Source organism: Coregonus lavaretus, assembly GCF_964263955.1.
Source record: "Coregonus lavaretus genome assembly, chromosome: 4".
Lineage (NCBI taxonomy): Eukaryota > Metazoa > Chordata > Actinopteri > Salmoniformes > Salmonidae > Coregonus > Coregonus lavaretus.
Genome location: NC_139991.1, coordinates 43,855,608 through 43,867,577, shown reverse-complemented (window position 1 = coordinate 43,867,577; position 11,970 = coordinate 43,855,608).

The following is an 11,970-nucleotide window of genomic DNA, read 5'->3' as shown; positions in this document are numbered from 1 at the left end:
ATGAGTAGATAAGCACAATATTGTGACATGCAAACATTTGGTGAATGTGATGTTAAACCATGGTACCAGAGAGTATTTGTACTACCGGCAAGGTCCGTAACTGCGGGGTACGGCTAGGTTCGGAGACTATACTGACATCTATCGGCAAGGTCCGTAACTGCGAGAGTACGGCTAGGTTCGAAGATACAGGGAATAATTGACTTAAGTAATTGCTATCGGCAAGGTTCGTAACTACGTGGGTGCGGCTAGGTTCGAAGAATTACACCGGCAAGGTACGTAACTACGAGGGTACGGCTAGGTTCGGGAAATTTTAGATAAATACTAGCGACTGGCAAGGGCCGTAACTTCAAGGGTACGGCTAGGTTCAGCTGAGTATTTTTTAGATAGGGAGGAGGATAGTAGGCGATTTTGAATTTGACAATGTAAAGGTAAAGATAATGAATAACTAGTATGACTAAACTGAAACGTTTGAACTGATATAACTGAACTGTAACGTTGGTGTTTGAAATAACATAATACTGGTTTTAAATAATTATGTTGAAGCAATTTGGTTTAGTATTTGATTTAACGTTTGATGGTTAACATAGCATAATACTGGTTTTAAATAATTATGTTGAGGCAATTTGGTTTATTATTTGATTTAACGTTTGATGTTTGACCCTGCAAAATACTGGTTAAATAATTAGACTGAAATAATTTGGTTTATCGTTGAAATATAAATATGCACTGACTTTAACTAATTAGGTGGGAATAATTTGATTTAAATAAATAGACTAACGTACTTTAAATAACGGCAGAATATTGGAAACGCTGAAACGAAAAGCAGACAAAGCCTGTTCCGACTGGACACAGGAGGGGAGGGGCTGGAGACAGAGAGAGTGTGGCTTTTGGAGTCAGGAAAGACTGGGAGTTGGCTGGGAACACCACGGGGCGATTGTTTCTGAGGTGCCTGTGGGTTTCTGACGATATATACGTATGAACTTGCTCACCCGAACGTAGACGTACATCATGGGTGAGAAAGTAGAGAATATTTACATTTGCATTTTTGGTAATTTAGCAGACGCTCTTGTCCAGAACGACTTGCAGGAGCAATTGTGGTTGGGTGCCTTGCTCGAGGGCACATCGGCAGATTTTTCGCCTGGTCGGCTCGGGGATTGGAACCGGCGACCTCTCGGTTGTTGGCGCGGCGCTATTGGTCACTAAGCTGCCTGCCGCCCCATATGAGTTTAAGGTTGTGCCGTTGTTTGATCATGTGATAAGGTTTAATGGGTAATCGGACCATAACTAATGTGGTTATAGAAGTAATGTATAAATAGTGGAGAGCCAATAGGGGGCTCTATTGAACTATTATGTTTTGTTGGGCATTTCGGTGGCATTTCGGTGAAGTCTGTGTGTATGAGTGAATTCAATGGCTGGTGTGGGTGGTGACCGGATGCTACTGAGTATTTGGTTTGGTAATGTTGAATGGACGATTTGTAGCGTGTTTTGGGGTTAAATAGAAAAACTAACTTATTCAATAGGGAATGGGTGAAGGGAGAGAGAGCATTACTTTGTGTTGCTGAATGAGGTGAAAGCTAGTGCAGTTTTCATTTGGTGACGTCGCTTGCTCTATGAACTGGAAGTATTTACTTTGAAAGCATCGCGGAATGTGTGGAGTGACTGGCGATGTATGGAGAGGGTCCCTGGTTCGAACACAGGTAGGGAGAGTGGGTAAAGCTTTCGCATTGGGGCTATAGACCTAGATTACTATGTGGATTGAGAAATGTGAAAGGTTGAATTAGATAGCTTAAGTAGAAGTATTCTAGAAACGTCTATGAAAATATGTTACAAGGTACCCGCGCCTTCCCCGTAGTTCAAAAATGATAGGGATATGAATTAAATGTGTGCTGGTAAATTATAGCAAGTATTTGTTTTATTAATTAGGGCCTAATCAGAGAGAACAGTTAAAGAAATTGAAAAGCGAACTGAAATGGCGATAGAGCTGTGAAAATTGAGTTGAGGACAAAGGAGAGTAATTTATGGCTCTGGTTAGCGGGAGAAAAAAATAATAATAGAGACAGTCAAGCGAGTTGGGTTGAGCTGTGGGATTTCAAGTGGAGGTCTGAATGCTTGACTGGAAGGCAGTGCTTTGATACATTCTAATTGTTATTACTTTATTCGATGGGTTGCTTGACGCCAGTGGTGTTACTTTTGATGTAACCGTGATTGTATTGGCTAAAAACTGAAATATGACATTTACAGGGGAGACAGATTTTCCGAGGGGGTTGATAAAATAATTGATAATGGATAATTTGAGATGAGATCACATGTAGCAGAGTTAGGGTAATCAATTAAATAATCATTGTATACTCGGGGAATTTTGAGTGGTTTTATGGATTAGTTATGAGGAATTAGATTGATAAAAAACAATTATTGATGGGTTAAGACTGGGGATATCTGTATCATGTTTTGTGTGTACTACCATCTTTAAATTATAACCAGGAGAAAGAGAATTAGCTCAACTCATTGGAATGTTGCCCAGGGCTAGGGGGAGCAGTAGTGAAGTTAGGCAGTAATTAGGTCATAAAAGTGAGATACCAAATTAAGTGAGGCCTGGCTATTTGTGTCACGCCCTGGCTCTGGGACTCTGTTATGTTGAGCCAGGGTGTGTTGTTTCTATGTGTTTTGTGTGCTAGGGTTTTATTCTAGTTCATTTGTTTCTATGTTGGCCGGTGTGGTTCTCAATCAGAGGCAACGTGTATCAGCTGTTGCTTGTTGTCTCTGATTGGGAACCATACTTAGGCAGCCTGTTTTCCACAGTGTGTTGTGTGTAATAGTTCACCAGTCAGAGGTGCAGTGTTTGTTTCCTCCATTTGGATAGGAGAGAGTTTCCGCACTTGTTGTGCGCGCTATTTTGGCGAGTAGAGTTTTACGCGTTGTGTGCATAATTTTCGTGTTTTGCCTTCCGGGCTCTTGTTGACGCCCGTTAGTTTTTTGTGTATTTTACTAAAGCCTGTTGGACGAAGCCTCTGTTTCCTGCGCCTGATTCCTGCACCACATCCACATTTTCACACTGACAGAAGATCCCACCATAACTGGACCAAGCAGCGTGTCCAGGAGCCAACGCCAGAGGTGACTCTGATGAATATCAACCTCGACTGGGTCAAGCAGCGTGAGGAGGAGAGAGGCTGGACTTTGGAGCAGAGGAGCGAGAGTCTGGCGAGAGCCATGGAGGCCTGGCCCACGGGGAGGAGAGACGCCCAGAAATTTTTTAGGGGGGGGCTCACGCCGTGGACGACGGGGCAGCAGGAGGCCGGGATAGAGTGGTTCAGCGGGTTGGCAAAGGAGGCCGCCAGGTTATGGGAGTCACTGGTCACCAGGGGGAAGGAGAATGTAGAGGCACGGCGAGAGGTACTGGGGTGTGTTGCCAGTCCGGTCCGGCCCGTTCCTGATCCCCGCGTAGGGCCAGTGGTGTGTGTCCCCAGTACGGTCCGGCTTGTTCCTGTCCCTCGCACCGAGCCTGTGGTGCGCGTCGCCAGCCCGGTCCGGCATGTTCCTGCTCCCCGCACCAAGCCTATGGTGCGCGTCGCCAGCCCGGCCCGGCCTGTTCCTGCTCCCCGCACCAAGCCTATGGTGCGCGTCGCCAGCCCGGCCCGGCCTGTTCCTGCTCCCCGCACCAAGCCAATGGTGCGCGTCGCCAGCCCGGCCCGGCCTGTTCCTGCTCCCCGCACCAAGCCTGTGGTGTGCATCGTCAGCCCGGTCCGGCCCGTTCCTGCTCCCCGCACCAAGCCTGTGGTGCGCTTCGTCAGCCCGGTTCGGCCCGTCCCTGCTCCGCGCCACAAGCCAGTGGTGCGCTTCGTCAGCCCGGTTCGGCCCGTCCCTGCTCCCCGCACCAAGCCAATGGTGCGCGTCGTCAGCCCGGTCCGGCCCGTCCCTGCTCCCCGCACCAAGCCTGTGGTGCGCGTCGTTAGTCCGGCACAGCCCGTGCCTGTTCCACCGGTGCCTGGTCCGGCACCGGTCAGCTGCTCCACTCCGGAGCTAGAGCAATCCGCTCCACCAGTGTTCAGTCCAGCTCCGGCCAGCAGGGCCAGACCGGACCAGGGGCGCTTTGGGGGGTTTGTTGGAGGGTGGGGGTCAAGCCCGGAGCCGGAACCGCCTCCGAGGAGGAATGCCCACCCGGCCCTCCCCTGTTCGGTTTATGTTTGGCGCGGTCGCAGTCCGCGCCTTTGGGGGGGGGGGGGTACTGTCACGCCCTGGCTCTGGGACTCTGTTATGTTGAGCCAGGGTGTGTTGTTTCTATGTGTTTTGTGTGCTAGGGTTTTATTCTAGTTCATTTGTTTCTATGTTGGCCGGTGTGGTTCTCAATCAGAGGCAACGTGTATCAGCTGTTGCTTGTTGTCTCTGATTGGGAACCATACTTAGGCAGCCTGTTTTCCACAGTGTGTTGTGGGATCTTGTTCCGTTGAGGGTTTGTGTTTGTAACCAAGGACGTCACGTTATCGTTTTGTTGTTTTGTTCGTGAGTTCTCTAATAAATAAGTATGTTCGCATTCCACGCTGCGCCTTGGTCCTCTGTGTATGACGATCGTGACAATTTGTGGTTGTTCTTTTTCAAATTGGGTTTTTCAAACAAAAAACAACACACCTAGTATGATGTTTATAAAGCCTTGTTGTTTCAATTTTGGGGGGTTTTCAGCAGGTCAAGGGTGATAGGTCTTAGAGGAGCACACACAGTGAATTTTATGGAGTTTTTTAGGTTTTGGCTGAGTTTGGGGTATATATGATTTCTTATGAGAATGAATGTCATGAGGACTTAATGAACACTTGGGATAACTAACATTTATGAAATATTTAGAATAATGGTAATGTTTGGTATACTGTGGGATGGAACAGTTCGTTGAATAATTTCAATTGCCTCTGAACTCTGTTTTAACCTTCTGGTGTTAATTAATCATCCACACTAGTAAATTCTAAAGGCATGAGAGGAGGACTTTAAGATAGTAAAATAAACTAAGTTGAGGGTAATTTATAATACTGTGAAAAAGATTATAATTTGGTAATAATATATATGATTTGAACCATAAAATAACAGAAGAGAGAGTGGAGGGATGGCAATTGGATAATGAATTACCAATATTACCTAAGTGATTGTTTAGGTAGGTGGTAATATTGACACATGGGCAAATCATGTGTCAAAAGGGGGATGGTAGGATTAAATAATAAATATATGCGAAGGAGAGGACAAAATACTTTAAAAAAAACCCAACAAGAATAGAAATTGAGAGCTGAACATGTATGTGTGAAGATAGTTTATTAACCACACCCGTATGTCAGAGGTTTTGTGCCCCACAGGTGAACTAAAGGAGAAGGTGACCCACTATCTAACCAGGTGACTGGTGAGCATCCAGTCCCTAAAGAAGAAAAACTGGAAGCAGGCCTGTTGGGAAGGGCCCTATCAGGTTATATTGGTCACTGCCTTTGCCAGCAGAATAGCTGAGAGATCCACCTGGGTGCATGTCACACACTGCAAAAAGGTAAACCCAGCTACACCTGACGAACAAACACAGAGTTAGGAGAAAGAACCGATCACCACTAGGGCTCGGGGGTTGGCTCCTTAACGAAGATTCCCTTACCCTGTCTGATCATCCCTGTGTGAGTTCGATAGAAGGTAAAGCAATGGGTTGGCCTCTGGCGTCTGACATGTTCTCAGGGCGAGGGTGGGGATTCACAGGTCTCCTGACGGTAGGTAGCTGTCTGATTGTGGGGGCCATATTCCTAACACACTCAAACCCTCCTGATCTGCCAGAAGTAGTAGTTAACCTAACACAAGTTGATAAAATAATACCTGAGCACAGTCTACGAAGGCATAGGAGACAGCTAGACGTAGGGAAAGGGGAAGTACTAGGGACTTTAGGGAAGGACATCACCTTTTGAGGTCTTTGAGGACCAGTTGGGGACTACTGGCTGGTAGTATCGTAAAGGATGGGAGATATATATGTATGTCACCATGTACATCCTGGGACTATGTAGTTGCTCATACCGAGCGGGGGGGGGGGATATGTCAATCTCCATACACAGTTTAAGGACAGGTGTAGTATTGTGAAAGTAGGGAATTACCAGAAATGGCAGTGCGACCCATATAAGGGTAGGTACTGTCTGAAAGTCTGAATTACGCTAAAAAAGAGGATATCTCACTGAACAAGTGAGATATCCTCTTCAACTGGGGCATCCTATAGAGTAAACCTCTCTGAGGGAGGTAGTGAGACCGGGGCTGTGGTGAAGATAGTGCAAACTATAGACCTGAAGGAAGTCGTACAGGTGGAGACGGGGTATAGAGATCTTAACCTGTGGTTGGAATGGATTCAGTATACGGCAAGAACTCTGTCTAAAGAGGACTGTTATGCCTGTGGGACAGCCAAACCAAGGTTAACAACTACTCCGTTCCCCTTGACAGGCTTTAACTCTCTGTCAGGTTTATCCTCCATGATTAAATTGTTCAAGCCACCTGAGAATGTGGTGAAGGAGTCTTGTAGTAACTTGCACTATCTGTATCCCCCGATAACAAAGTCACCCGACCTAGGTTGCCTCCGTTTGAAGTCTCAGGGGATTCTTATTATTGTTTTTCTAGGACTAGTAAGATAGGATAAAGGGTAGGGCATCTTAGCTCCTGCTCCCACACAGAGAATATCACAACTAAAGAGACCATGACTAATCTCTCCTCTTTGTTGCAGCCAGAGGATTTTAGGAACCAAAACCAGGCCCGTGCTGACATCTGATGGTTGTGTGGTGATAACAGATTGTGAACTCACCTACATACGCAAACAATCAAACGTGTCAGAGACTGGTGAGTTGTCACGTAGAAAGTGGGACCTCCTCCCGAGATCCTTTGATGAAAGGATATATATTGATGGGATAGGAGTACCTCGAGGGGTTCCAGAAGAATTCAAAGCTAGGAATCCGATCGCAGCTGGGTTTGAATTAAGTCTTTTCTGGTGGTCAACAATTAATAAAAACGTAGATTGGATAAATTATATTTACTATAACCAGCAAAGATTTATAAACCACACTCGTGATGCAATAAAGGGATTGGCTGAGCAGACAGCGGCAACTAGCTTAATGGCATGGCAGAATAGAATAGCTTTAGATATGCTTTTGGCTGAGCGGGGCGGAGTTTGTGTTCTGTTTGGATCTATGTGCTGTACTTTCATCTCCAACAATACAGCACCGGACGGGTCCGTGACCAAAGCGCTTCAGGGACTCACCACGCTGGCGAACGAACTGGCTGAGAACTCTGGTATTGATAGCTCCCTAAACGGTTGGTTTGATAACATATTTGGTAAATGGAAAACTATTGTTGTAACTATTCTGGGTGAAGTTATAGCTTCTATGGGTATACTTGTTCTTTGTGGATGTTGTCTTATTCCCTGTGTCCGAGGGTTGGTGAGAAAGGAGATGGAGAAGGCGGTTTCCCAACAGATGGTGAGATACGGCCCAATCCCGGACTCCGACCTAAGGAATGACGGATATGACCTACCAGGCTTGGTGGAGTGACACCCTAGAGGGTGTCTAAAGGGGGCCAAAATTTACTTCCCTGTTTGTGTTTTATGTTTTAATAATCTTGTGTTTTGTGTTCTATTAATCCTGTGTTTTATGCTTTATTAATCAAGTTAACCATTGTGAATGTTTGTCTTTCCTTATGTGAAGGTTTGAAGTTCCTGGGTGGCTGGTAGCCAACCTAGTACCAGTTGGGTGTAGATGGAAGGACTGAAGGCCTTTTTATTATCATTATTGCCTATTAATAAAAGTGTGATTCTTTTTGTTTGCATTTTATTTTAATGAGTGACACCCTGTGTTTTCTTATTTTGGGTTCACACCCAGTGGGTGTGAAAAGGGGGATTGTGGGGATCTAGATGTGATGACTAGCTTAGAAAGAATGCATTAATGATTAAACATAAAAGGTTTGTACTGTACTGATATAAATTGTTTCACATAACAAGCTGTGATTCATGTGAGGAATGTTAGGGAGTAGGGTGAGACAGACTTGTATTTCTCACAGACACGAACACTGCCTCTTTGTGATCTGTGAACCGTCCTTGGACGTAGGTACAAGGAGTACAGGGGAACAGTGTCTATGGGTGATGACTCTACAGGTTGTGATGATAACAAACTTATGCCTGGCAAAAGTGTGCAACAGTGGAGCGCCAAGGGGCTGGGACCAGCCTGTGTGCCAACGATTGGCTGAGTAAGTCTAAACCACGCTCAGTCTCTACTCTGATAGGCCCAGCAGGGAGCGGGAACTATCTCTGTCAGAGTATTTTAAGAAGAACTCATAACAATGGCTTAGTTCTCTGAGCGCCCTGCGTGGTATTTCAGTGGACCCGTATATACGAACATCATATTTACCATTGAAGTGTTTTGCATTAATTAAAATACTAGTCTATTTTAGAAGACGTGTATTGACCTCTTTTGTTCCTAATACCAGATTTGAATTGTGTCAAGTTGCGTCAATTCAAATCTGGTATTTGGGACAAAAGAGGTCATTACACAGTATCCAAGTTAGTCTAGTATTTATTAATGCAAATGTTTAAATGGTAAGTATGAGAGTTCGTATACGGGTTCACTGTAATACCACGCAGGGCAGACAGAGAACTGATCCATTGTTATGAGTTCTTCATAAAATACTCTGACAGAGATAGTTCCCGCTCCCTGCTGGGCGTATCAGAGTAGAGACTGAGCGTGGTTTAGACTTACTCAGCCAATCCGTTGGCGCACCGGCTGGTCCCAGCCCCTTGGCGCTCCACTGTTGCACACTGTTGCCAGGCATAAGTTGTTATCATAACAACCTGTAGAGTCATCACCCATAGACACCGTTCCACTGTACCCTAAGTACCTACGTTCAAGGACGGTTCACAGACAACGGTTCACAGACAACAAAGAGGCAGTGTTCGTATCTGTAAGAAATACAATTCTTATCTGTAAGAAATACAAGTCTTATCTCATCCTACCCCCTAACGTTCCTCACATGAATCACAGCTTGTTATGTGAAACAATTCATATCAGTACAGTACAAACCTTTTATGCTTTAATCATTAATGCATTCCTTCTAAGCTATTCATCCCTCCAGTTTTGAGAAAATAGATCCCCACAATCCCCCTTTTCACACCCACTGGGTGTGAACCCAAAATAAGAAAACACAGGGTTTCACTCATTAAAATACAATACAATACAAACAAAAATAATCACACTTTTATTAATAGGCAATAATGATACTAAAAAATAAAAACCCTCAGTCCTTCCATCTACACCCAACTTGCAAACGGTTGGCTACCAGTCACCCAGGAACTTCAAACCTTCACATAAGGAAAGACAAACATTCACAATGGTTAACTTGATTAATAATGCATAATACACAGGATTAATAGAACACAAAACACAAGATTATTAAAACTCTAGGGTGTGATTAAACATTTTTAAAGGGAAAATGTAGGATTCCCTCTTTTGACACCATTTATGGTGTCACTCCAAATAACAGTTTAAACAGAATATAAACACCCCTGAGAATAACAGGATATGGAAATCAAATCACAACAAAAAATGTTAATAAAAGAAAAAAAAAAATTTTTAACCCTCTGTTTCTCCCCTACACCTAACATGTACTGAGTTGGCTACCAGCCACCCAGGAATCCTTTACCTTCACATCAGGAGGAAGAAACAACCACAGTGGTTAGTAAAAACATAAGGTAATAAATGAGCAAGAACTGAAAATAAATGCGTGTTTTTTATTTTTGTTATTTTTGTTATTTTTTTTAGGCAAACCATGGATCATCCAGCTTGGTCTCAGAGTCAGTAGCAGAGTCACCCGCATCATCCTGGGCCGGTAACAACGGCATTATACCTGACGCCTGCACCACTCCTACCACTGACTTCCTGAGACAGGGGATGATGCAAGCAGCACAACACATTAACAGCAAAAACACAATTACTAGGGTCAGAAATCCAGTAACCACCATAGAAGAATACTTACCGAACCAGTCACTCAACCAGGAGAACAGCCCACCACTCTCCACTCCAGCCATGCTCTTCATTTCTGCTGACAACTTATCCAGGCCAACAAGGGCCTTTGTGATGCTCCCGTCAGGGCTAGTATTGTTAGGAATAAACGTACAGCATTGTTCCCCAAACATCTTACACACACCCCCTTGGTTAGCAAGCAACATGTCAAGTGCTAGTCTATTTTGCCTAGCCACCCTAGAGGTGGCCTCTAGTTGTTCGGACATTCCAGTCAGGGCAGTGCGTGTGTAGTTAACAAATCGCTGTTGGTTATAATAGATGTAATTTATCCAAGATCGCTGTTTAGCAGCATCTATAGCAGGTCCTATGATTGGCAACAAATGCCACAACCCATCATTCCTGTTGAGTGCCTGGAACTGTAATGGTACTCCCACAGGCACCCCCAACAGGTTAGAGTGGATCTCCTCTCCTGCTGACCATGGGGCACTACGTCTCCCCCGCCTCATTCTCTCTCTGTCTGGGGCTAGCTGGGCGATCCCCAAAAGTTGGTCTGAGGAAACATCAATAATGGTCAGTGGTACAATCAAACTAGCTAATGCACACGTGCCCTGCCAGTCCCCCTTTAGAATCGGGGTTAGTTTTCTATTTGGCCCACAGATCCACCACACATCAGCCACCCCCTTTGTCTGGGTTTTACCCTCTACTGGCCAAGTGCTGTTCATAGTTACATTCACAGCACAGTCCCCTGGTGGTAGCCTACCATAGTTAACACCCTTACCTGTTCCAGTAATGCAACTGTAATTACCTCCATAAGCCTGAACTCCCGCAGGTGCCTTTTGTGGGGGAACCTCAGGGAAAATCAAACTTAGGGCTTTGCACAGGGTGGTGTTTGGCAGTGAATGGTAGAACTCTTCCAATATGCACTGCCATCCTTCCTCTTCTCCTAAGGCGAATGGGTGGGTTGCCAACCCAGGTCTTGCATGCCCACAGATAACACAATTCTGCCTGACCAGTATCCTAGCCGTATACCTCATGTATGCCAACCACATATTTTCTTTCCCTTCATAGCCAGTTTCTGTCCCCAATTGGTCGCTGTCCGTTATATCCCTAACATTAATCACCTGAACGGGGTTTGGTACCTTAGTGGGTTGAAGCTGAGCTGGTCCTGGAGTGGTGATGTGGTTCAACTGGGTCTGTCACTCCCCAGCTGCAGGTTTGGGTGTGACCGCGATGGTGAACATACCCATGGTGTCTGGTCCGGATCGTACTGCTGCTAAGGTGTACACACCTGCGTCTGTAAGTTTAATGTCTTGGATGGTTAGTAGGATTTCATCGCCTTTACATGCACCCCCTTTTGACCCCTGCACACCCCTTATCATTGAAAACCTAGCTGCTTTAGAAGCATCTCCTAATGCATATGGATAGCCTCAACGCCATTCCCAGAAGGTGCCAACATTTGTGATCATATAGTCCCAATATGGACACCACTTTCCCTCACACAGATAAGTACCTCTCTTTAACACATGGGGATACATTTTGTTACAGTTTTCCTTCTGGTTCCAATTGCAACCAGTGTCCCCAATTCCACTAGCCCTATTCCTCCATGACCAGATCTTACATGGTTCTAGGGACATCACTTGAGATTCCCCTTCCTGTAAGGTAATGACTATATTATGATACTGACTGGAAGTCACTGTTCCCCTTAGGGCCAGCCCCACTACTAACCATAACATCCTCCCCTTCTGCAGCCAAGTCCTGTTGTACTTGATCTAGAGTTCTTCCTGGAGCTTTATCTTTGGCACAATGCGTTCTGTGGTACCACACGTCCTTCTTACTCGTGTTTACCCTCAGCGAGTGACTTGATACCTCTTTCACCTGAAAGGGTCCCTCCCACCTTGGCTCCGTCCACTTCCTGGAATGCACCTTTAGTCTCCCACCAGGATGTCTCTGTTCTCGTCCATGGTTTCAACAGCAGGAGTGC